Below are 24,301 nucleotides of genomic sequence, written 5' to 3'. Positions count from 1 at the left end.
CTAGCAGACCATAGTTCTAGTCGCGCGTAACGTCGAACGACCAATGTGCAAAAAAATGGGTACAACACAAGTACTTCCCAGAAGGTCACCCATCCTAGTACTACTCTCACCTAAACACAATTAACTGCGGAGTTCTGATGGGATCCGGTGCATTAGTGCTTGCATGATCACACCTGTTTTATTCCGCGCTGCAAATACATACACTCCTTCTCCTTCCTTCCACCCTCCCGTCATTTGTTTCCTTGTGCGTGCACACTGCACCTCTCATCCTCGTTCTAATATCAAGTGAAATGACTCGGCACCGTGACTCACATTTGCGAATAAACTAGCGAACCATAGTTCCAGTCGCGCATAACGTTGAACGCTCCATCTGAAAAAAATAGTTGAAATACAAGGACTTCCCAAGCACATTTAATTGCGGAGTTCTGATGGGATCTGGCGAATTAGTGATGGTATGATGACACCTGTTTTATTCTGCACTGCAAATACATACACTCCTTCTCCTTCCCTCACCCCTCTCATCATTTATTTCCTTGTGCATGCACACTGCACCTCTCCTTCTCCTTCTAATATCAAACAAAATGCCCCAGTGCTGTGACTCACAATATGCGAATATACAAATGGACCATAGTTCCAGTCGCGCGTAACATCGAACAACCCATGTGCAAAAAAAGGCTGCAACATGAGGACTTCCCAGGAGGTCACCACTCCTAGTACTACACTCGCCCAAGCACATTTAACTGTGGAGTTCTAATGGGATCCAGTGAAATAGTGATGGTATAATGGCACCTGTTTTATTCCACACTGCAAATACATACACTCCTTCTCCTTCCCTCCCCACTCCTGTCATTTGTTTCCTTGTGTGCATTACACCTCTGCTTCTCGTTCTAATATCAAGTAAAATGCCCCAGCGCTGTGACTCACATTTGTGAATAAACCAGCGGACCATAGTTCCAGTCGTGCGTAACGTCGAATGACCAATCTGTAAAAAAATGGTTGCAATACGAGGACTTTTGAGGAAGTCATCCATCCTAGTACTACTCTCGCCAAAGCAAACTTGACTGCGAAGTTCTGATGGGATCCGATGCATTAGCGTTGTTATGATCGCACTTGTTTCATTCCCCACTGCAAATACATACACTCCTTCTCCTTCCCTCCCCCTCCCGTCATTTGTTTCCTTCTGGGTGCAGATTGCACCTTTCATTCTCGTTCTAATATCAAGTAAAATGTCTCGGCACCGTGACTCACATTTGCGAATAAACCACGACCATAGTTCCAGTCGCACGTAACGTCGAACGACCAATCTACAAAAAAATGGGTACAACATGAGAACTTCCTAGGAGGTCACCACACCTAGTACTACACTCGCTCAAGCACATTTAACTACAGAGTTTTGATTGAATTCGGTTAATTAGTGATGGTATAATGACACATGTTTCATTGTGCACTGCAATTACATACACTCTTTCTCCTTCCTTCCACCATCCTGTCATTTGTTTCCTTGTGCGTGCACAATGTACCTCTCTTTCTCCTTCTAATATCAAGTAAAATGCCCCGGCACCATGACCCATATTTGTGAATAAACTAGTGGACCAAAGTTCCAGTCGTATATAATGTCGAGCCACCCATCTGCAAAAAAAAGGGTGCAACACGAGTACTTCCCAAGAGGACACCCATCCTAGTACTACTCTCGGCTAAACACACTTAATTGCGGAGTTCTGATGGGATCCGGTGCATTAGTCCTAGCATGATCGCACCTGTTTTATTCTGTGCTGCAAATACATACACTCTTTTTCCTTCCCTCCCGCCTCCCGTCATTTGTTTCCTTGTGCGTGCATAGTGCACCTCTCCTTCTCGTTGTAATATCAACTAAAATGTTCCGGCGCTGTGACTCACATTTGCGAATAAACCAGCAGACCATAGTTCTAGTCGCACGTAACGTCGAACGACCCATCTACAAAAAAATGGGTGCAACACGACTACTTCCCAGAAGGTCACCCATCCGAGTATAACTCTTACCCAAGCACACTTAACTGCAGAGTTCTGATGGGATCCGGTGCATTAGTGCTGGTATAACCGCACCTGTTTTATTTCGCGCTACAAATACATACTCCATCTCCTTCCCTCCCCCCGTCCGTCATTTGTTTCCTTGTGCATACACACTGCACATCTCCTTATCGTTCTAATATCAAGTGAAATACCCCAACACCGTGACTCACATTTATGAATAAACCAGCAGACCATAGTTCCAATCACGTGTAACGTCGAACGACCCATCTGCAAAAAAAATGTGTGCAACACGAGGACTTCAAAGAAGGCCACCAATCCTAGTACTACTCTCGCCCAAACATGCTTAACTGCAGATTATGATGGGATACGATGCATTAGTGCTAGTATGATCCCACCCGTCCTATTCCTCCCTTGAAATGCATATACCCCTTCTCTTTCCCTCCCCCCTCCCATCATTTGTTTCGCACTTTGTAGACGTCGCACATCTACTTCTAGTTGTAATATCAAGCAAAATGCCTCGTTGCCTAGACTTACTCCCAGATGAATGGACCGCCCGCCGCACCTCTGTTTTGCTTATTTTATTATTTACGATGCTCGTACTGACACTTTTATCATGTAGTGGAGTATAAATGGATGCACAAAAAATATTAAGAAAAATACGGGTGCAACACGAGAACTTCCCAAGAGGTCACCCATCCTAGTACTACTCTTGCCCAAGAACAATTAACTATGGAGTTCTAATGGGATCCGGTGCATTAGTGCTGGAATGATCGCACCTACTTTATTCTGCGCTGCAAATACATACACTCCATCTCCTTCCCTTCCCCCTCCCGTCATTTGTTTCCTTGTGCGTGCACACTGCACCTCACCTTCTCATTGTAATATTAAGTTAATTGCCCCGACGCCGTGACTCACATTTGCGAATAAACAAGCGGACCATAGTTCAAGTCGCACGTAATGTCGAACGACCCATCTGCAAAAAAATAGTTTCAACACGAGGACATCCCAGGAGGTCACCCATTCTAGTACTACTCTCGCCAGAGCACACTTAACTGCGGAGTTCTGATGGAATCCGGTGCATTAGTGCTAGTATAATGCCACCTGTTTCATTCTGCGATGCAAATATATACACTCCTTCTCCTTCCCTCCCCCCTCCCATCATTTGTTTCATTGTGTGTGCACACTGCACCTCTCCTTCTCGTTCTAATATCAAGTAAAATGCTCTGGCGCCGTGACTCACATTTGCGAATAAACAAGCGGACCATAGTTCCAGTCGTGTGTAACATCGAACGCCCCATCTGAAAGAAATAGGTGCAACACAAAGACTTCCCAGTAGGTCACCACTCCTAGTACTACACTCGCCCAAGCAAATTTAACTACGGAATTCTGATGGGATATAATGAATTAGTGATGGTATAATGCCACCTATTTCATTCTGCGGTGCAAATACATACACTCCTTCTCCTTCCCTCCCCCTTCCCGTCATTTGTTTCCTTGTGCGTGTACACTGCACCTCTCCTTCTCGTGCTAATATCAAGTAATATACCCCGGCGCAGTGACTCACATTTGCGAATAAACCAGCGGACCATAGTTCCAGTCGCCCATAACATCGAACGACCCATCAGCAAAAAAATTGGTCTAACACGAGGACTTCCCAGGTGGTCACCCATTCTAGTACAACTCTCACCCAAGCACACTTAACTACAGAGTTCTAATGGGATCCAGTGCATTAGTGTTGGTAAGATGACACTTGTTTCATTCCGCGCTGCAAATACATACACTCCTTCCCTTCCCTCCCCCCTCCGGTCATTTGTTTCATTGTGCGTGCACACTGCACCTCTCCTTCTCGTTTTAATATCAAATAAAATGCTCCGGCGCCGTGACACACATTTGCGAATAAACAAGCGGACCATAGTTCCAGTGGCGTGTAACATCGAACGCCCCCATCTGAAAAAAATAGGTGCAACACAAGGACTTCCCAGTAGATCACCACTCCTAGTACTCACTCGCCCAAGCAAATTTAACTGTGGAATTCTGATGGGATCCGGTGAATTAGCGATGGTATAATGGCACCTTTTTCATTTTGCGCTGTAAATACGTACACTCCTTCTCCTTCCTTCCCCCCTCCCGTCATTTGTTTCCTTGTGCGTGCACACTGCACCTCTCATTCTCTTTATAATATCAAATAAAATGCTCCGGTGCCTTGACTCACATTTGCGAATAAACCAGCAGACCATAGTTCCAGTTACGCGTAACATCGAGCGACCTATCTGCAAAAAAATAGGTGCAACACGAGTACTTTCGAGGAGGTCACCCATCCTAGTACTACTTTTGCCCAAGCACACTTTAATGCATAGTTCTATTGGGATCCGGTGCATTAGTACTGGTATGATCGGACCTGTTTCATTCCGCGCTGCAAATACATACACTCCTTCTCCTTTCCTCCCCCCTCCCGTCATTTGTTTCTTTGTGCGTGCACACTGCAAATCTCCTTCTCCTTCTAATACCAAGTAAAATGCCTCGGCGCCGTGACTCATATTTGTAAATAAACCAGTGGACCATAGATTCAATCACGCGTAACGTCGAATGACCCATCTGTAAAAAAATGGGTGCAACACTAGGACTTCCCAGGAGGTCACCATTCCTAGTACTACACTCGCCCAAGCACATTTAAGTGCGGAGTTCTGATGGGATCCGGTGAATTAGTGATGGTATAATGGCACCTGTTTCATTCCACGCTGCAAATACATACACTCCTTCTCCATCCCCCCCCCTTTTCCTGTCATTTGTTTCCTTGTGCGTGCACACTACACCTCTTCTTCTCATTCTAATATTAAGTAAAATGCCCCAGTGCCGTGACTCACATTTGCAAATAAACCAGCGGAGCATAGTACCAGTCGCGCGTAACATCGAACAACCCATCTGCAAAAAAATTGTTGCAACACGAGGACTTCCCAAGAGGTCACCCATCCTAGTACTACTCTCGCCCAAGCATACTTAACTACGAAATTATGATGGGATCCAGTGCATTTGTGCTGCTATGATCACACATCTTTTATTTCGCGCTGCAAATAAATATCTTTTATTTCGCGCTGCAAATAAATACACTCCTCCTTCCCTCCCCCCTCTTGTAATATGTTTCCTTGTGCGTGTACACTGTACCTCTCCTTCTCGTTCTAATATCAAGTAAAATGCCCCGGCGTCGTTCTCACGCATAACATTGAATGACCCATCTGCCAAAATATTGTTGCAACACGAGGACTTCCCAAGAGGTCACCACTCCTAGTACTACACTCGCCCTAGCACATTTAACTGCGAAGTTCTAATGGGATTCGGTGCGTTAGTGCTTGTACGATTGCACCTGTTTCATTCCGCGCTGCAAATACATACACTCCTTCTCCTTCCCTCCCTCTTCCTGTCATTTTTTTCCTTGTGCATGCACATTGCAACTCTCCTTCTCGTTCTAATATCAAGTAAATTGCCCTGGTGCAGTGACTCACATGTGGGAATAAACCAGGGGATCATAGTTCCAGTCGCGCGTAACATCGAACGACCCATTTGCAAAAAAATGGGTGCAACACGAGAACTTCCCAGGAGGACACCCATCCTAGTACTACACTCGCCCAAGCATAGTTAACTGCGGAGTTCTGATGGGATCCGGTGCATTAGTCCTGATATGATCGCACCTATTTCATTCTGCCCTGCAATTAAATACACTCCTTCTCTTTCCCTCCCCCCTCCCGTCATTTGTTTCCTTGTGCGTGCACACTGCACCTCTGCTTTTTGTTCAAATATCAAGTAAAATTTCTCGGTGCCGTGACTCACATTTGCCAATAAACCAGTGAACCATAGTTCAAGTCTAGCGAAACGTCGAACGCCCCATCTAAAAAAAAATTATGCAACACAAGGACTTCCCAAGAGGTAACCACTCCTAGTACTACACTCACCCGAGCACATTTAACTCTGGAGTTCTGATGGGATCCGGTGCATTAGTGCTGGTATAATCGCAAATGTTTGCCTCCGCGCTGTAAATACATACACTCCTTCTCCTTCCCTCCCCCCTCCCGTAATTTGTTTCCTTGGGCATGCAAACTGCACCTCTCATTCTCACTCTAATATCAAGTAAAATGCCCTGCCACGTGACTCACATTTGCGAATAAACTAACGGACCATAGTTCCAGTCGCGCGTAACATCGAATGATCCATCTGAAAAAATATGAGTGCAACACAAGGACTTCCCAGGACGTCACACACCCTAGTACTACTCTCGCCCAAGCATACTTAACTGCGAAGTTCTGATGGGATCTAGTGCATTAGTGCTGGTATGATCGCACTAGTTTCATTTAGCGATGCAAATACATACACTCCTTCTCCCTCCCTCCCCCCTCCCGTCATTTATTTCCTTGTGCGTGCACACTGCACCTCTCCTTCTCATTATAATATCAAGTAAAATGCCCCAGTTCCATGACTCACATTTACAAATAAACCAGCAGATCATAGTTCCAGTCACGCGAAACGTCAAATGCCCCATCTGAAAAAATTAGGTGTAACATGAGGACTTCCCAAGAGGTCACCAACCCAGGTACTACTCTTGCCCAAGCACACTTAACTGCGGAGTTCTGATGGGATCTAGTGCATTAGTGATGGTTTGATGGCACCTGTTTCATTTCGCGCTACAAATACATACACTCCTTCTTCTTCTCTCCCCCCTCCCTTCATTTATTTTCTTGTGCGTGCACACTGCACCTCTCATTCTCCTTCTAATATCAAATAAAATGCCTCGGCACCGTGACTCATATTTGTGAATATACCAGCGGACTATAGTTCCAGTCGCGTATAACGTTGAACGATCTATCTGCAAAACAATGGGTGCAATACGAGTACTTCCCAAGAGGTCACCCATCCTAGTACTACCCTCGCCCAAACACACTAACTGCGGAGTTCTAATGGGATCCGGTGCATTAGTCCTAGTATGATCACACCTATTTTATTCTACGCTGTAAATACATACACTCCTTCTCCTTCCCTCCCCCCTTCTGTCATTTGTTTCCTTGTGCATGCACAATCCACCTCTCCTTCTCGTTCTAATATCAACTAAAATATCTCGGCGTAGTGGCTCACATTTGCGAATAAACTAGTGGATCATAGTTCTAGTCGCGCATAATGTCGAATGACCCATCTGTAAAAAAATGGGTGCAACGCAAGTACTTCCCAGGAGGTCACCCATCCGAGTACAACTCTCGCCTAAACACACATAACTGCGGAGTTCTGATGGGATCTGGTTTATTAGTCCTAGTATGATCGCACTTGTTTTATTCTGTGCTGCAAATACATACACTCGATCTCCTTCCCTCCCCCCTCCCGTCATTTATTTCCTTGTGCGTGCACACTACACCTCTCATTCTCATTCCAATATCAACAAAAATGCCCCGGCGCCATGATAACATTTGGGAATAAACCAGCGGACTATAGTTCCAGTTGTGCGTACCGTCGAATGACCCATCTGCAAAAAAATGAGTGCAACATAAAGAATTCCCAGGAGACCACCCATCCTAGTACTACTCTTGCCCAAGCACACTTAACTGCGGAGTTATAATGAGATCCTGTGCATTAGTGATGGTATGATCGCACCTGTTTTATTTCGCGCTGCAAATACATACACTCCTTCTACTTCCCTCCCCCCTCCTGTCATTTGTTTCTCTGTGCGTGCACACTGCACCTTTCATTCTCGTTCTAATATCAACTAAAAAACCCCAGTGCCGTGATCATACTTGCGAAACAAATAACATGGGGGAGAGAGGGAGAAGGGGTATATGTATTTGTAGCGCAAAATAGAATAGGTGCGATCATACTAGAACTAATGCACCGGATCCTATCGAACTCCGTAGTTGAGCATGTTTTGGTGAGAGTAGTACTAGGATGGGTGATCTTTTGGAAAGTCCTTGTGTTGTGCCCGTCTTTTTATGGATGGGGTGTTAAATGTTATGCGCAATAGGAGCCATAGTCTGCCGGCATGAGTCGTGGCGCCAGAATATTTTGCTTAATATTTTTCGTGCATTCATTTATAGTCCACCACATGATAAAAGTGTCATTAGAGCATCTTACATAGTAGAACAATGAAAAATGAGGTACGACAGGTGGTCCATTTATGTAGGCGTGAGTCGAAGTGCCCAGACATTTCGCTTGATATTAGAACTAAAAACAGAGGTGTAGTGTGCATGCACAGCGAAACAAATGACAGGAGGGGGGAGGGAAGGAGAAGGGGTATATGTATTTGCAGTACAAAATGGAAGGGGTTTGATCATACCAACACTAATGCATCGGATCCTGTCGAACTCCACAGTTAAGCGTGCTCTGGTGAAAGTAGTATTAGGATGGGGACCTCCTGCGAAGTCCTCGTGTTCCACCCATCTTTTTATGGATGGGGCGTTAAATGTTATGCGTGACCGGAGTGACAGTCCGCCAGTGTGAGTCCCGGCATTTGGACATTTGGCTTAGTATTTTTCATACATTCATTTATAGTCCATCATGAGATAAGAATGTCATTACGATTATCCTATATAGTATAACAATGAAAATAGAGTTGTGGCAGGTGGTCTGTTCATCTGGGCATGAGTCGAAATGCCTTGGCATTTCACTTGATATTAAAACTAGAAACAGAGGTGCGGTGTTCGCGCACAACAAAATAAATGATGAGAGGGGAGAGGGAAGGAGAAGTGGTATATGTATTTGCAGCGTGGAATCTAAGGTGTGTGATCATACTAGCACTAATGCATCGGATCCCATCGAACTTCGTAGTTAATCGTGCTTGGGCGAGAGTAGTACTAGGATGGGTGATATCCTAGGAAGTTCTCATATTGCACCCTTCTTTTTGCAGATGGGGCGTTAAATGCTACGCAGGACTCGAGCGACAATCGCCGGTTAATCCGCAAACGTGAGTCACGGTGCATGGTTACCTCTTGGGAAGTTCTCGTGTTGCACCCATTTTTTTCAGATGGATCGTTCGACATTACGCGCGAGTAGAATTATTGTCCGCTGGTTTATTCACAAATGTGAGTCATGGCGCCGGGGAATTTTACTTGATATTAGAACGAGAAGGAGATGTGCAGTGTGCACTCACAAGGAAACAAATAATGGGAAGGGGAGTGAAGGAGATGGAGTGTATGTATTTGCAGTGCAGAATGAAACAGGTGCGATCATACCAGCACTAATGCACCGGATTCCATCAGAACTCTGCACTCAAGTGTGCTTGGACGAGAGTAGTACTAGGATGAGTGACCTCCTGAGAAGTCTTTGTGTTGCACCTATTTTTTTGCAGATGGGTCGTGCGATATTACGCGCGACTGGAACTATAGTCTGCTGGTTTATTCGCAAATATAAGTCATGACACCGAGACATTTTACTTGATATTAATGAGAATGAGAGGTGTAGTGTGCACGCAGAAGGAAACAAATGACGGGAGGGGGGAGGGAAGGAGAAGAAGTGTAGGTATTTGCAGTGCAAATGAACATATGCGATCATACCAGCACTAATGCACTGAATCCCATCACAACCTCGTAGTTAAGTGTGCTTGGGTGAAGTAGTACTAGGATGGGTGACCTCCTAGGAAGTTCTCGTGTTGCAACTATTTTTTTACAGACGGATCGTTCGACGTTATGCGCGACTGGAACTATGGTCTGTTGGTTTATTCGCAAATGTAAATCACGGTGCCGGGACATTTTACTTGATATTAGAACGAAAAGCAGAAGTGCAGTGTGCACGCACAAGGAAACAAATAACAGGAGGAGGAGGGAAGGAGAAGGAGTGTATGTATTTGCAGTGCAGATTTAGACAGGTGCGATCATAGCAGGACTAATACACCGGATCCCATCAGAACTCTGTAGTTTAGTGTGCTTGGGCGAGAGTAGTACTCTGATGGGTGACCTCTTAAGAAGTACTCGTGTTGCACACATTTTTTTGTAGATGGGTCGTCTGACGTTACGCGCGACTGGAATTATGTTCCGTTTGTTTATTCACAAATGTTAGTCACTGTGCCGAGGAATTTAAATTGATATTAGAACGAGAAGGAAAGGTGCAGTTTGCACTCACAAGGAAACAAATGACGGGAAGAGGGAGGGAAGGAGAAGGAGTGTATATATTTGCAGTGCAGAATGAAACAATTGTGATCATACCAGCACTACTGCACCGGATCCCATCAGAACTTTGCAGTTTTGTGTGCTTGGGCGAGAGTAGCACTAGGATGGGTGACCTCCTGGAAAGTCCTCGTGTTGCACCCATTTTTTTTACAGATAGGTCTTTCGACGTTACGCGCAACTGGAACTATGGTATGCTGGTTTATTCGCAAATATGAGTCACGGCGCCGCGGCATTTTACTTGATATTAGAACGAGAAAGAGAGATGCAGTGTGCACGCACAAGGAAACAGATGACGGAAGGGGGGAGGAAAGGAGAAGTAGTGTATGTATTTGCAGTGTAGAATGAAACAGGTGCTATAATACCAGCACTAATGCATTGGATCCCATTAGAACTCCGCAGTTAAGTGTGCTTGGGCGATAGTAGTACTAAGATGGGTGACCTCCTTCGAAGTTCCGTCTTGCACCTATTTTTTTGTAGATGGGTCGTTCGACGTTACGCGCGACTGGAACTATGGTCCGTTGGTTTATTCGCAAATGTGAGTCTTGTCGCCAAGGCATTTTACTTGATATTAGAACGAGTAGGAGAGGTGCTATGTGCACGCACAAGGAAACAAATGATGAGAGGAGGAGGGAAGGAGAAGGAGTGTATGTATTTGCAGCGCGAAATGAAACTGGTACGATCATACCACCACTAATGCGTCAGATCCCATCTGTACTCCGCAGTTAAGTGTTCTTGGGCGAGAGTAGTACTAGGATGGGTGACCTCCTGAGAAGTCCTCGTGTTGCAGCCGTCTTTTTCTTAATATTTTTTGTGCATCCATTTATAGTCTACCACGTGATGAGAGTGTCATTATGAGTATCGTAAATAATTGAATAAGCAAAACAGAGGTGCGATGGGCGGTCTGTTCATCTGGGCATGAATCGAGGCAACGGGGCATTTTGCTTGATATTACAACCAGAAGTAGAGGTGCGGTGTCCACACAAAGTGAAACAAATGATCGGAGGGGGGAGGGAAAGAGAAGGGGTATATGTATTTGAAGTGAGGAATAAGATGGGTGGGATCATACTATCACTTATGCATTGTATCCCATCATAATCTACAGTTAAGCATGTTTGGGCGAGAGTAGTACTAGGATGAGTGACCTCCTGGGAAGTGCTTGTGTTGCTCCTGTCTTTTTGCGGACAGGGCACCAAACGTTACGCACGACCGGAGCCATAGTCTGCTGGTTCATTTGCTGGCGTGAGTCGCCGCGTTGGGACATTTTACTTACTTTTTTTTTGTGCACTCATTTATAATCCACCACGTGATAAAAGAGTCATTACGAGCATCTTACGTAGTAGAACAACGAAAAAAAAAGGTGTGGCGGGTAGTCCTTTAATCTAGGCATAAGTCGAGGCGCTGGGGAATTTTGCTTGATATAAGAACTGGAAACAAAGATGCAGTGTGCGCGCACAGCAAAAAAAATGACGGAAGAGGGGAGGAAAGGAGAAGGAGTATATGTATTTGCAATGCAGAATGGAAGGGGTGCGATCATACCAGCATTAATGCACCAGATCCCATCGAACTATGCAGTTAAGCATGCTTGGGCGAGAGTAGTACTAGGATCGGTAACCTCCTAAGAAGTTCTCGTGTTGCACTGTCTTTTTACAAACGGGGCGTAAAATGATACATGTGATCGGAGCCACAATCCATTGGTGTGAGTCGCGTCGCCAGAAAATTTTGCTTATTATTTTTTCATACATTCATTTATAGTCTACCACGTGATAAGAGTGTCATTACAAGATCTTACCTAGTAGAATAAAGAAAAATGAGGTATGGCGGGCGGTCCTTTCTTCTGGCATGAGTCGAGGTGCTAGGGCATTTCGTTTGATATTAGAACAATAAACAGAGGTGTGGTGTGCGCGCACAGCAAAAAAAATGACGGGTGGGGGGAGGGAAGGAGAAGGGGTATATGTATTTGCAGCCTAAAATAGAAGGAGTACAATCATACTAGCATTAATACATCGGATCCCATCGAACTCCATAGCTAAGCGTGCTTGGGTGAGAGTAGTACTAGGATGGGTGATCTCCTGGGAAGTTCTCTTGTTGCACCTGTCTTTTTGTGGACGGGGCATCAAATGTTACGCGCGATCAGAGCCACAGTCCACCAGCATGAGTAGCGACGTTGAAACATTTTGATTAATATTTTACGTGCACTTATTTGTAGTTCACCACGTGATAAGAGTCTCATTACGAGAGTCTTAGATAGTAAAACAACAAAAAAAGAGGCGCAGCGGGCCTCCGTTCCTCTGGGCATGAGTCAAAGCAACATGGAATTTTGCTTTATATTAGAACTAGAAACAGAGATGTAGTATGCCCGCACAACGAAATAAATGATGGGAGGGGGGAGGGAAGGAGAAGGGCTATATGTATTTGTAGTGGGGAATGGGATAGTTGCAATCATACAAACACTAATGCAAAGGATCCCATCAGAACTCTGTAGTCAAGCGTGCTTGGGCAAGATTAGTTCTAGGATGGGTGACCTCCTGGAAAGTCCTCGTGTTGAACTCCTCTTTTTGTAGATGGGGAGTTAAACGTTAAGTACGATCGGAGCCACAGTCTGCCGGTGTGAGTCGTGGGGCCTAAAAATTTTTCTTAATATTTTTCGTGCATTCATTTATAGTCCACCACGTGATAAGAGTGTCATTACGAGTATCTTACATAGTATAACAATGAAAAATGATGTACGGTGGGCGATCCATTCATCTGTGTGTGAGTCGAGGTACCGGGGTATTTTGCTTGATATTAGAACTAGAAACAGAGGTGTGGTGTGTGCGCACAACGAAACAAATGACGGGAGGGGGGAGGGAAGGAGAAGGGGTATATATAATTGTAGCGTGGAATGGAAGGTGTGCGATCATACCTGCACTAATGCACTGGATTCCATCGAATTTCGTAGTTAAGTGTGCTTGGGTGGAAGTAGTACTAGGATGGGTGACCTCTTAGAAAGTTCTCATGTTCCACTCGTTTTTTTGCTGACGTCCGTTAAACATTATGTTCGATCAAAGCCATTGTCCCTCGGAGTGAGTCCTCATGTTGAACCTGCTTTTTTTTTAGACGGGGTGTTAAACGTTAAGTGCGATCGGAGCCAGAGTCTGCCGGTATGAGTCGCAGGGCCTGAAAATTTTGCTTAATATTTTTCGTGCATTCATTTATAGTTCGCCACGTGATAAGAGTGTCATTATGAGCATCTTACATAGTAGAATAACAAAAAACGAGGTGTAGGGGGTAATCCGTTCATCTGGGTGTGAGTCGAGGCGGCGGAGCATTTTGCTTTATATTAGAACTATAAGCAGGGGTGCAGTGTTCGTGCATAGCGAAACAAATAGCCGGGGGGGGAGGGAGGGAGAAGGGGTATATGTATTTATACCACAAAATATAAGAGGTGCGATCATACTAGCACTAATGCACCAGATCCCATCGAACTCCGTAGTTGAGCATGCTTGGCGAGAGTAGTACTAGGATGGGTGATCTTTTGGGAAGTCTTTATGTTGCGCCCGTCTTTTTACGGATGGGGTGTTAAACATTATGAGCAATAGAAGCCATAGTCCGCCGGCATGAGTCGTGGCGCCTGATTTTTCATGCATTCATTTATAGTCCATCACGAGATAAGAATGTCATTATGATTATCTTACATAGTAGAACAATGAAAATAGATTTGAGATGCCTTGGCATTTCGCTTGAAATTAGAACTAGAAACAGAGGTGCGGTGTGCGCGCACAACAAAATAAATGATGAGATAGGAGAGGGAAGGAGAAGTGGTATATGTATTTGCAGCGTGAAATGGAAAGGGTGTGGTCATACCAGCACTAATGCATCGGATCACATCAAACTTTATAGTTAATCGTGTTTGGGCGAGAATAGTACTAGGATGGGTGATCTCCTAGGAAGTTCTAATGTTGCACCCTTCTTTTTCCAGGTGGGGCGTTAAATGTTATGCGAGACTAGAGCGACAATCGCCGGTTAATTCGCAAACGTGAGTCATGGCGCCGGAGCATTTTGCTTAATATTATTCGTGCATTCAATTATAGTCCACCACGTGATAAGATTATTATTACAAGCATTTTACATAGTAGAACAACAAAAAAGGAGGTGTGGCAGGTGTTCTATTCATATAGATATGAGTCGAGGTGCCGGGGCATTTCGATCGATATTAAAGCTAGAAGCAGAGGTGTGTTGCGCACACAGTGAAACAAAAGAGGGGAAGGGAGAGGGAAGGAGAAGGGATATATGTCTTTGCGGCGCAAATTAGAAAGGGTGCGATCGTACCAGCACTAGTTCACGGGATCCATCAGAACTCTGTAGTTAAGCATGCTTGGACGAGAGCAGTTGTACGATGGGTGACCTCTTGGGAAGCACTCGTGTTCCACCCTTTTTTTTGCAGACGGGGCACTAAATGTCACGCGGGACTAGAGCAACGGTCCGCCTGTTCATTCGAAAATGTGAGTCACAGTGCCGGGGCATTTTTCTTAATACTTTTCGTGCATTCAATTAAAGCCCATCACGTGATGAGAGTGTCATTGCGAGCATCTTAAATAGTAGAATAACGAAAAATGAGGTGCAGCGGGGGATCCGTTCATATGGGCATAAGTCGAGGTGCCAGGGCATTTCGCTCGATATTAGAACTAGAAGCAGAGGTGAGTTGCGCGCACAGCGAAACAAATGACGGGAAAGGAGAGGGAAGGAGAAGTGGTATAAGTTTTTGCGGCACAAATTACAAGGGGTGCGATCATACCAGCACTAGTTCACCGGATCCCATCAGAACTCCGCAGTCAAGCGTGCTTGGGCGAGAGTAGTACTAGGATGGGTGACCTTTTGGAAAGTACTCGTGTTGCACCTTTATTTTTGTAGATGGGGCATTAAATGTTGCGCGGAACCAGAGCGATGGTCCGACGGTTCATTCACAAACATGAGTCATAGCGCTGAAAAATTTCGCTTAATATTTTTTGTGCATTCAATTAAAGCCCATCACGTATTGAGAGTGTCATTGCGAGCATCTTACATAGTAGAACAATGAAAAAAGAGATGCGGCGGGTGTTTCATATAGATATGAGTCGAGGCACTAGGGCATTTCGCTCGATATTAGAACTAGAAGCAGAGGTGAGTTGCACCCATAGCGAAATAAATGATGGGAAGGGAGAGGGAAGGGGAAGGGGCATATTGGTTTGCGGCGCAAACCAAAACGATTGTGATCATACTAGCACTAGTTCACCAGATCCTATCAGAACTCCGCAGTCAAACGTTCTTGGGCAATAGTAGTACTAGGATGCGTGACCTTCTAGGAAGTTCTCGTGTTGCACCCTTCTTTCTATAGATGGGGCGTTAAATGTTACGCGAGACTGAAGCGATGATCCGCCGGGGCATTTTACTTAATATTTTTTGCACATTCAATTAAAACGAATCACGTGATAAAAGTGTCATTGCGAGTACCTTACATAATATAACAACAAAAGACAAGGTGTGGTAAGCGATCCGTTCATATAGGCATTAGTCGAAGTGCCTGGGCATTTTGCTTAACATTAGAACTAGAAAAAGAAGTGAGGTGCGCGCACAACGAATCAAATGATGGGAGGGGAGAGGGAAGGAGAAGGGGCATATGTATTTGTGGCACAAACAAAAAAGGGTGCGATCACACCAGCATTAGTTCATCGAATCCCATCAGAACTCTACAGTTATGTGTGCTTGGGCGAAAGTAGTACTAGGATGGGTTACCTCCTGGGAAGCTCTCGGCTCTCGTGTTGCATCCTTCTTTTTTCAGATTGGGCGTTAAACGTTATACGGGACCGGAGCGACGGTCCACCTGTTCATTCACAAACGTGAGTCACGGCACCGGGGCATTTTGTTTAATATATTTCACGTATTCAATTAAAGCCCATCACGTGATAAGAGTGTTTGCGAGCATATTACATAGTAGAAGAACAAAAAACGAGGTGCGGCGCTATCCGTTCATATGGGCACAGGTTGAGGCACCGGGGTATTTCGCTTGATATTAGAATTAGATACAGAGGTGAGGTATGCGCACAACGAAACAAATGACGGGAGGGGAGAGGGAATGAGAAGGGGTATATGTACTTATGGTGCAAACTAGAACGGGTGCGATCATACCAGCACTAGTTCACCGGATCCCATCTGAACTCTGTAGTTAAGCATGCTTTTGGGTGAGAGTAGTACTAGGATGGGTGATCTCATGGGAAGTTCTCGTGTTGGACCATTCTTTTTGCAGACGGGGCGTTAAACATTCAACTAGACCGCAGCGATGGTCCGTCAGTTCATTTGCAAACGTGAGTCACGGCACCAGAGCATTTTCTTAATATTTTTTTAGCATTCAATTAACGCCCATCACATGACGAAATTGTAATTGCGAGCATCTTAAATAGTAGAACAACAAAAAACAAGAGGCGGCGGGCGATCAGTTCCTATGGGCATGAGTCGAGATGGGTCGTTCGACATTACGCGCGATTGAAACTTTGGTCTGCTGGTTTATTCGTAAATGTGAGTCACGGTGCCAGAGCATTTTACTTGATATTAGAGCGAGAAAGAGAGGTACAGTGTGCACGCACAAGGAAACAAATGACGGGAGGGGGGAGGGAAGGTGAAGGAGTGTATATATTTGCATAGCGGAATGAAACATGTGCGATAATACCAGCACTAATGCACCGAATCCTATCAGAACTCTGCAGTTAAGTGTTCTTGGGCGAGAGTAGTATGATGATGGGTGACCTCCTGGTAAGTCCTTGTGTTGCACCTATTTTTTTTAGATGGGGCATTCGACGTTATGCGCGGCTGGAACTATGCTCCGCTAGTTTATTCGCAAATGTGAGTCACGGCGTCGGGGCATTTTACTTGATATTAGAAGGAGAATGAGAGGTGCAGTGTGCACGCACAAGGAAATAAATGACGGGAGGGGGGAAGGAATGTGAAGGAGTGTATGTATTTGCAGCGCGGAATGAAATAGGTGCGATCATACTAGCACTAATACACCAGATTCCATCAGAACTCTGCATTTAAGTGTGCTTGGGCGAGAGTAGTATTAGGATGGGTGACCTCCTCGGAAGTACTCGTGTTGCACCCATTTTTTTGCAGATGGGTTATTCGACGTTACGCACAACTGGAACTATGGTCCACTGGTTTATTAGCAAATGTGAGTCACGGCGCCAAGGCATTTTACTTGATATTAGAAGGAGATGTGCAATATGCACGCACAAGGAAACAAATGACGGGTGGGGAGAGAGAAGGAGAAAGAGTATATGTATTTGCAGTGCAGAATAAAACAGGTGCCATAATACTATCACTAATTCACAGGATCCCAAAAGAACTCCGCAGTTAAATGAGCTTGGGTGAGTGTAGTACTAGAAGTGGTGACCTCTAGGGAAGTCCTCGTGTTGCACTCTTTTTTTTGCAGACCGGGTGTCAAACATTCAACTGGACCGGAGCGATGGTCCGCTGGTTCACTTGCAAACGTGAGTCACGGCACCGGAGCATTTTTCTTAATATTTTTCCAGCATTCAATTAAAGCCCATCACGTGATGAGAGTGTCATTGCGAGCATCTTAAATAGTAAAACAACAAAAAAAGAGGCGGCGGTCGATCCGTTCATATGGGCATGAGTTGAGATGGGTCGTTCGACGTTATGCATGAGTGGAACTATAGTCCGTTGGTTTATTCGCAAATTTGAGTCACGACACCGGGGCATTTTACTTGATATTATAACGAGAAGGAGATGTGTAGTGTGCACGCACAAGGAAACAAATGACGGGAGGGGGGAGGGAAGGAGAAGGAGTGTATGTATTTGTAGCGCAGAATGAAAGAGGTGCGATCATACCAGCACTAATGCACCAGATCCCATTAGAACTCCGCAGTTAAATATGCTTAGGCGAATGTAGTACTAGGAGTGGTGACCTCTAGGGAAGTCCTCGTGTTGCACCCTTCTTTTTACAGACGGGGCGTCAAACATTCAACTGGACCGGAGCGATGGTCCGCCAGTTCATTTGCTAACATGAGTCACAGAACCAGAGCATTTTTCTTAATATTTTTTCAGCATTCAATTAAAGCCCATCATGTGATGAGAGTGTCATTGTGAGCATCTTAAATAGTAGAACAACAAAAAATGAGAGGTGGCGAGCGATCCGTTCATATGGGCATGAGTCGAGATGGGTCGATTGGCGTTACGCACGATTGGAACTATGGTCGCTGGTTTATTCGTAAATGTGAGTCACGACATCGAGGCATTTTACTTGATATTAGAATGAGAATGAGAGGTGCAGTGTGCACGCACAAGGAAACAAAAGACGAGAGGGGGGAGGGAAAGAGAAGGAGTGTATGTATTTGGAGCGCAGAATGAAACAGGTGCCAGTATACTATCACTAATGAATCGGATCCCATCACAACTCCGCAGTTAAATGTGCTTGGGCAATTGTAGTACTAGGAGTGGTGACCTTTTGGGAAGTCCTCATGTTGCACCTATTTTTTTGCAGATTGGTCGTTCGACGTTACGCGCGACTAAAACTATGGCTCGCTAGTTTATTCACAAATATGAGTCACGGTGCCGGGACATTTTACTTGATATTAGAACCAGAAACAGAGGTGTAGTGTGCACGCACAAGGAAACAAATGACAGGAGGGGGGTGGGAAGGAGAAAGTGTTTATCTATTTGTTACGCAGAATGAAACATGTGCGTTCATACCAGCACTAATGCACCAGATCCCATCAAAACTCCGCAGTTAAGTGTGCTTGGGCGATAGTAGTACTCAGATGGGTCATTCGACGTTACGCACAAATGGAACTATGGTCCGTTGGTTTATACGCAAATGTTAGTCACGGCGTCGGGGCATTTTAATTGATATTAGAACGAGAAGGAGATGTGCAGTTTGCACGCACAAGGAAACAAATGACAGGAGGTGGGAGGAAAGGAGAAGGAGTGTATGTATTTACAGTGCCGAATAAAAAAGGTACAATCATACTAGCACTAATGCACCAGATCCCATTAGAACTCCACAGTTAAGTGTGCTTGGGCAAGAGTAGTACTAGGATGGGTGATCTCTTGGGAAGTTCTCGCGTTGCACCCTTCTTTTTGTAGATGGGGCATGAAACATTCAACTGGACCGGAGCGATGGTATGCCGGTTCATTTGCAAATTTGAGTCATGGCACCGGAGCATTTTTCTTAATATTTTTCCAGCATTCAATTAAAGACCATCACGTGATGAGAGTGTCATTGCGAGCATCTTAAATAGTAGAATAACAAAAAATGAGAGGTGGCGGGCGATCCGTTCATATGGGCATGAGTTGAGATGGGTCGTTCGACGTTACGCACGACTGAAACTATGGTTCGCTGGTTTATTCACAAATGTGAGTAACGACGTCGAGGCATTTTACTTGATATTAGAACGAGAAGGAGAGGTGCAGTGTGCACGTACAAGGAAACAAAAGATGGGAGGGAGGAGGGAAGGAGAAGGAGTGTATGTATTTGGAGCGCAAAATGAAACAGGTGCCAGTATTCCATCATTAATGAACCGGATCCCATTAGTACTCTGCAGTTTAGTGTGCTTGGGCGAGAGTAGTACTAGGATGGGTGACCTCGTGGGAAGTCCTTGTGTTGCACTTATTTTTTTACAAATGGGTCGTTCGATGTTACGAGCGACTGGAACTATGTCTGTTGGTTTATTAACAAATATGAGTCACGATACCGAGACATTTTACTTGATATTAGAACGAGAAGAAGAGGTACAGTGTGCACGCACAAGGAAACAAATAACGGGAGGGTGGAGGGGAGGAAAAGGTGTGTATGTATTTGTAGCACGGAATAAAACAGGTGCGATCATACCAGCACTAATGCACCGGATCTCATCAGAACTTTGCAGTTATGTGTGCTTGGGCGAGAGTAGTAGTAAGATGGGTGACCTCCTAGGAAGTACTCGTGTTGCACCAATTTTTTTGCAGATGGGTCGTTCGACGTTACGCACGACTAGAACTATGGTTTGCTAGTTTATTCGCAAATGTGAGTCACGGTGTTGACGCATTTTACTTGAGATTAAAACGAGAAGGAGAGGTGCAGTGTGCACGCACAAGGAAACAAATGACGGGAGGGGGGAGGGAAAGAGAAGGAGTGTATATATCTATAGTGCATAATGAAATAGGTGCGATCATAGCAGTACTAATGCACCGGATCCCATCAGAACTCTGAAGTTAAGTTTGCTTGGGGGAGAGTAGTACTAGGATGGGTGACCTCTTGGGAAGTTCTCGTGTTGCACCAATTTTTTTGTAGATGGGTCGTTCGACGTTACGCGCGACTAGAACTATTGTCTGCTGGTTTATTCGCAAATGTGAGTCACGGCGCCGGGTCATTTTACTTGATATTAGAAGGAGAAGGAGAGGTGCAGTGCGCAAGCACAAGAAAACAAATGACGAGGGGGGAGGGAAGGAGAAGGAGTGTATGTATTTGCAGCGCAAAATGAAACAGGTCCCATTATACCATCACTAATTCACCGGAGCCCATTAGAACTCTGCAGTTAAATGTGCTTGGGCAAGTGTAGTTCTAGGAGTGGTGACCTCTTGGGAAGTCCTTGAATTGCTCCTATTTTTTTTAGATGGGGCGTTCGACGTTACGCGCAACTTAAACTATAGTCCGCTGGTTTTATTCGCAAATGTGAGTCACCACGCCGAGGAATTTTAATTGATATTAGAATAAGAAGGAGAGGTGCAGTTTGCACGCACAAGGAAACAAATGACGGGAAGGGGGAGGGAAAGAGAAGGAGTGTATATATTTGCAGCGCAGAATAAAATAGTTGCGATCATACCAACACTAATGCACCAGATCCCATCAGTACTTCGCAGTTTTGTGTGCTTGGGCGAGAGTAGTACTAGGATGGGTGACCTCCTGGGAAGTCCTCTTGTTGCACCAATTTTTTTGTAGATTGGTTGTTCGACGTTACACGCGACTAGAACTATTGTCTGCAGGTTTATTCGCAAATGTGAGTCATAGCGTCGGGTTATTTTACTTGATATTAGAAGGAGAATGAGAGGTGCAGTGTGCAAGCACAAGAAAACAAATGACGGGAGGGGGGAGGGAAGGAGAAGGAGTGTATGTATTTGCAGCGCAGAATGAAACAGGTGCCATTATACCATTACTAATTCACCGGATCCCATCAGAACTTAACAGTTAAATGTGCTTGGGAGAGTGTAGTACTAGGAGTGGTGAACTCCTAGGAAGTCCTCGTGTTGATCCTAGTTTTTTCAGATGGGGCGTTCGATGTTACACGCGACTGAAGCTATGGTCCGCTGATTTATTCATAAATGTGAGTCAAGGCACCGACATATTTTACTTGATATTAGAAAGAGAAGCAGAGGTGCAGTGTGCACGCATAAGGAAATAAATGACAGGAGGGGGGAGGGAAGGAGAAGGAGTGTATGTATTTGCAGTGCGGAATGAAACAGCTCTGGTCATGCCAACACTAATTCACAGGACCCATTAGAACTCTGCAGTTAAGTGTGCTTGGGCGAGAGTAGTATTAAGATGGGTGACCTCTTGGGAAGTACTTTTGTTGCACTCGTCTTTTTCTTCATTTTTTTGTGCATCCATTTGTAGTCCACCATGTGATAAGAGTGTCATTACGAGCATCGTAAATAATAGAACAAGCTAAACAGAGGTGCGGGGGGCGGTCCGTTCATCTGAGTGTGAGTCGAGGCAACAGAGCATTTTGTTTAATATTGCAACTAGAAGTAGAGGTGCGGTGTCCACACAGAGTGAAACAAATGATGGGGGGGGGGGGAGGGCAAGAGAAGGGGTATATGTATTTGAAGTGAGGAATAGGACGGGTGGGATCGTACTAGCACTAATGCATCGTATCCCATAATAATCTACAGTTAAGCATGTTTGGGCGAGAGTTGTACTAGGATGAGTGACCTGTTGGGAAGTGCTTGTGTTGCACCCGTCTTTTTGCAGACAGGGCATCAAATGTTATGCGCGACCGGAGCCATAGTCTGCTGGTTTATTTGCCGGCGTGAGTGCCGCACCGGGGCATTTTTCTTAATTTTTTTTTGTGCACTCATTTATAGTCCACCACGTGATAAGAGAGTCATTACGAGCATCTTATATAGTAGAATAACGAAAAAAAAGGTGTGGTGGGCGGTCCTTTAATATGGGCATAAGTCGAGGCGTTGAGGCATTTTGATTGATATTAGAACTAGAAACAGAGATGCAGTGTGTGCGCACAACGAAAAAAATGACTGGAGAGGGGAGGAAAGGAGAAGAGGTATATGTATTTGCAATGCGGAATGGAAGGGGTGCGATCATAGCAGCACTAATGCACCGGATCCCATCAAACTATGCAATTAAGCATGCTTGGACGAGAGTAGTACTAGGATCAGTAACCTCCTGAGAAGTCCTCATGTTGCACTGTCTTTTTGCAAACGGGGCGTAAAATGATACATGTGATCAGAGCCACAATCCGCTAGCATGAGTTGCGTTGCCAAAAAATTTTGCTTACTATTTTATCGTGCATTCATTTATAATCTACCACGTGATAAGAGTGTCATTACGAGTATCTTACATAGTAGAATAAAAAAAAATGAGGTACGGCAGGCGTTCCTTTCTTTTGGCGTGAGTGGAGGTGTTGGGGCATTTCGCTTGATATTAGAACTATAAACAGAGGTGCGGTGTGCGCGCATAGCGAAAAAAATGACTGGTCAGGGGAGGGAAGGAGAATGGGGTGCAATCATACTAGCATTAATATACCGAATCCCATCGAACTCCATAGTTAAGCGTGCTTGGGCAAGAGTAGTACTAGAATGGGTAACCTCCTGAGAAGTTCTCTTGTTGCACATGTCTTTTTGCATACGGGGCGTCAAACGTTACATGCGATAGGAGCCACAGTCCACCGACATGAGTAGCGACGTTGAAACATTTTGCATAATATTTTACGTGCACTTATTTGTAGTCCACCACGTGATAAGAGTCTTATCACGAGAGTCTTACATAGTAGAACAACGAAAAAAGAGGTGCAGCGGGCCTCCGTTCTTCTGGGCGTGAGTCAAAGCGACATGGCATTTCGCTCTATTTTAGAACTAGAAGCAGAGATGCGGTATGCCCGCACAGCGAAATAAATTATGGGAGGGGGGAGGGAAGGAGAAGGGCTATATGTATTTGCAGTGGGGAATGAGACAGTCGTGATCATACAAACACTAATACACAGGATCCCGTCAGAACTCTGTAGTCAAGCGTGCTTGGGCGAGATTAGTTCTAGGATGGATGATCTCCTTGAAAGTCCTCGTGTTGAACCCGTCTTTTTGAAGAAGGGGTGTTAAACGTTAAGTGCAATCGGAGCCACAGTCTGCCGGTGTGAGTCGCAGGGCTTGAAAATTTTGCTTAATATTTTTCGTGCATTCATTTATAGTTCAGCACGTGATAAGAGTGTCATTACGAATATCTTACATAGTATAACAATGAAAATCAAGGTACGGCGTGCGATCATACTAACACTAATGCACCGGATCCCATCGAATTATTGAGTGTGTTTTGGCGAGAGTAGTACTAGGATGGGTGATCTTTTGGGAAGTCCTTGTGTTGCGGCCATCTTTTTACGGATGGGTGTTAAACGTTATGTGCAATAGGAGCCATAATCCGCCGGCATAAGTCGTGGCGCCAGAATATTTTGCTTAATCTTTTTTGTGCATTCATTTATAGTCCACCACATGATAAGAGTGTCATTATGAGCATCTTACATAGTAGAACAATGAAAAATGAGGTACGACAGGCAGTCCATTTATCTAAGCTTGAGTTGAGGTGCCTGGATATTTCGCTTGATATTAAAACTAGAAACAGAGGTGTAGTGTGCATGCACAACGAAACAAATGACGAAAGAGGGGAGGGAAGGAGAAGGGGTATATGTATTTGCAGCACGAAATGGAAGGGGTGCGATCATACCGACACTAATGCATCGGATCCTGTCGAACTCCGCAGTTAAGCTTGCTCTGGTGAAAGCAGTATTAGGATGGGTGACCTCCTGGGAAGTTCTCGTGTTCCACCCGTCTTTTTATGGACAGGGCGTTAATGTTACGCATGACCGGAGCGACAGTCCTCCAGTGTGAGTCGCGACATTTGAACATTTTGCTTAATATTTTTC

The 24,301-nt window shown here is 44.9% G+C and overlaps 26 pseudogenes; 14 read left to right on the top strand and 12 right to left on the bottom strand.

Annotated features, from left to right (window-relative positions):
• Positions 1–56: 56 nt before the first annotated feature.
• LOC148267032 (5S ribosomal RNA) lies at positions 57–175 on the bottom strand (annotated as a pseudogene).
• A 1,465-nt stretch (positions 176–1,640) lies between these two features.
• On the bottom strand, positions 1,641–1,759 carry LOC148267031 (5S ribosomal RNA; annotated as a pseudogene).
• A 206-nt stretch (positions 1,760–1,965) lies between these two features.
• Positions 1,966–2,084, bottom strand: LOC148267030 (5S ribosomal RNA; annotated as a pseudogene).
• A 585-nt stretch (positions 2,085–2,669) lies between these two features.
• Positions 2,670–2,788, bottom strand: LOC148267029 (5S ribosomal RNA; annotated as a pseudogene).
• A 2,155-nt stretch (positions 2,789–4,943) lies between these two features.
• LOC148267028 (5S ribosomal RNA) lies at positions 4,944–5,061 on the bottom strand (annotated as a pseudogene).
• Positions 5,062–5,254: 193 nt separating this feature from the next.
• On the bottom strand, positions 5,255–5,373 carry LOC148267027 (5S ribosomal RNA; annotated as a pseudogene).
• Positions 5,374–5,579: 206 nt separating this feature from the next.
• Positions 5,580–5,698, bottom strand: LOC148267026 (5S ribosomal RNA; annotated as a pseudogene).
• A 205-nt stretch (positions 5,699–5,903) lies between these two features.
• On the bottom strand, positions 5,904–6,022 carry LOC148267025 (5S ribosomal RNA; annotated as a pseudogene).
• A 205-nt stretch (positions 6,023–6,227) lies between these two features.
• On the bottom strand, positions 6,228–6,346 carry LOC148267024 (5S ribosomal RNA; annotated as a pseudogene).
• A 530-nt stretch (positions 6,347–6,876) lies between these two features.
• On the bottom strand, positions 6,877–6,994 carry LOC148267023 (5S ribosomal RNA; annotated as a pseudogene).
• A 206-nt stretch (positions 6,995–7,200) lies between these two features.
• Positions 7,201–7,319, bottom strand: LOC148267022 (5S ribosomal RNA; annotated as a pseudogene).
• A 205-nt stretch (positions 7,320–7,524) lies between these two features.
• Positions 7,525–7,643, bottom strand: LOC148267021 (5S ribosomal RNA; annotated as a pseudogene).
• Positions 7,644–9,198: 1,555 nt separating this feature from the next.
• On the top strand, positions 9,199–9,317 carry LOC148267020 (5S ribosomal RNA; annotated as a pseudogene).
• A 525-nt stretch (positions 9,318–9,842) lies between these two features.
• LOC148267019 (5S ribosomal RNA) lies at positions 9,843–9,961 on the top strand (annotated as a pseudogene).
• A 532-nt stretch (positions 9,962–10,493) lies between these two features.
• Positions 10,494–10,611, top strand: LOC148267018 (5S ribosomal RNA; annotated as a pseudogene).
• Positions 10,612–10,816: 205 nt separating this feature from the next.
• Positions 10,817–10,935, top strand: LOC148267017 (5S ribosomal RNA; annotated as a pseudogene).
• Positions 10,936–11,667: 732 nt separating this feature from the next.
• On the top strand, positions 11,668–11,785 carry LOC148267016 (5S ribosomal RNA; annotated as a pseudogene).
• Positions 11,786–12,121: 336 nt separating this feature from the next.
• LOC148267015 (5S ribosomal RNA) lies at positions 12,122–12,239 on the top strand (annotated as a pseudogene).
• A 2,666-nt stretch (positions 12,240–14,905) lies between these two features.
• Positions 14,906–15,024, top strand: LOC148267014 (5S ribosomal RNA; annotated as a pseudogene).
• Positions 15,025–16,275: 1,251 nt separating this feature from the next.
• LOC148267013 (5S ribosomal RNA) lies at positions 16,276–16,396 on the top strand (annotated as a pseudogene).
• Positions 16,397–16,813: 417 nt separating this feature from the next.
• On the top strand, positions 16,814–16,932 carry LOC148267012 (5S ribosomal RNA; annotated as a pseudogene).
• Positions 16,933–17,137: 205 nt separating this feature from the next.
• Positions 17,138–17,256, top strand: LOC148267011 (5S ribosomal RNA; annotated as a pseudogene).
• A 735-nt stretch (positions 17,257–17,991) lies between these two features.
• LOC148267010 (5S ribosomal RNA) lies at positions 17,992–18,110 on the top strand (annotated as a pseudogene).
• A 1,019-nt stretch (positions 18,111–19,129) lies between these two features.
• Positions 19,130–19,248, top strand: LOC148267009 (5S ribosomal RNA; annotated as a pseudogene).
• Positions 19,249–19,990: 742 nt separating this feature from the next.
• On the top strand, positions 19,991–20,109 carry LOC148267008 (5S ribosomal RNA; annotated as a pseudogene).
• Positions 20,110–20,315: 206 nt separating this feature from the next.
• LOC148267007 (5S ribosomal RNA) lies at positions 20,316–20,434 on the top strand (annotated as a pseudogene).
• Positions 20,435–24,301: the final 3,867 nt, after the last annotated feature.

The sequence above is a fragment of the Carica papaya genome, chromosome 3, assembly GCF_054855325.1.
Source record: "Carica papaya isolate Zhongbai chromosome 3, ASM5485532v1, whole genome shotgun sequence".
Classification (NCBI taxonomy): domain Eukaryota; kingdom Viridiplantae; phylum Streptophyta; class Magnoliopsida; order Brassicales; family Caricaceae; genus Carica; species Carica papaya.
This window is presented reverse-complemented; position numbering and strand designations above follow the sequence as displayed.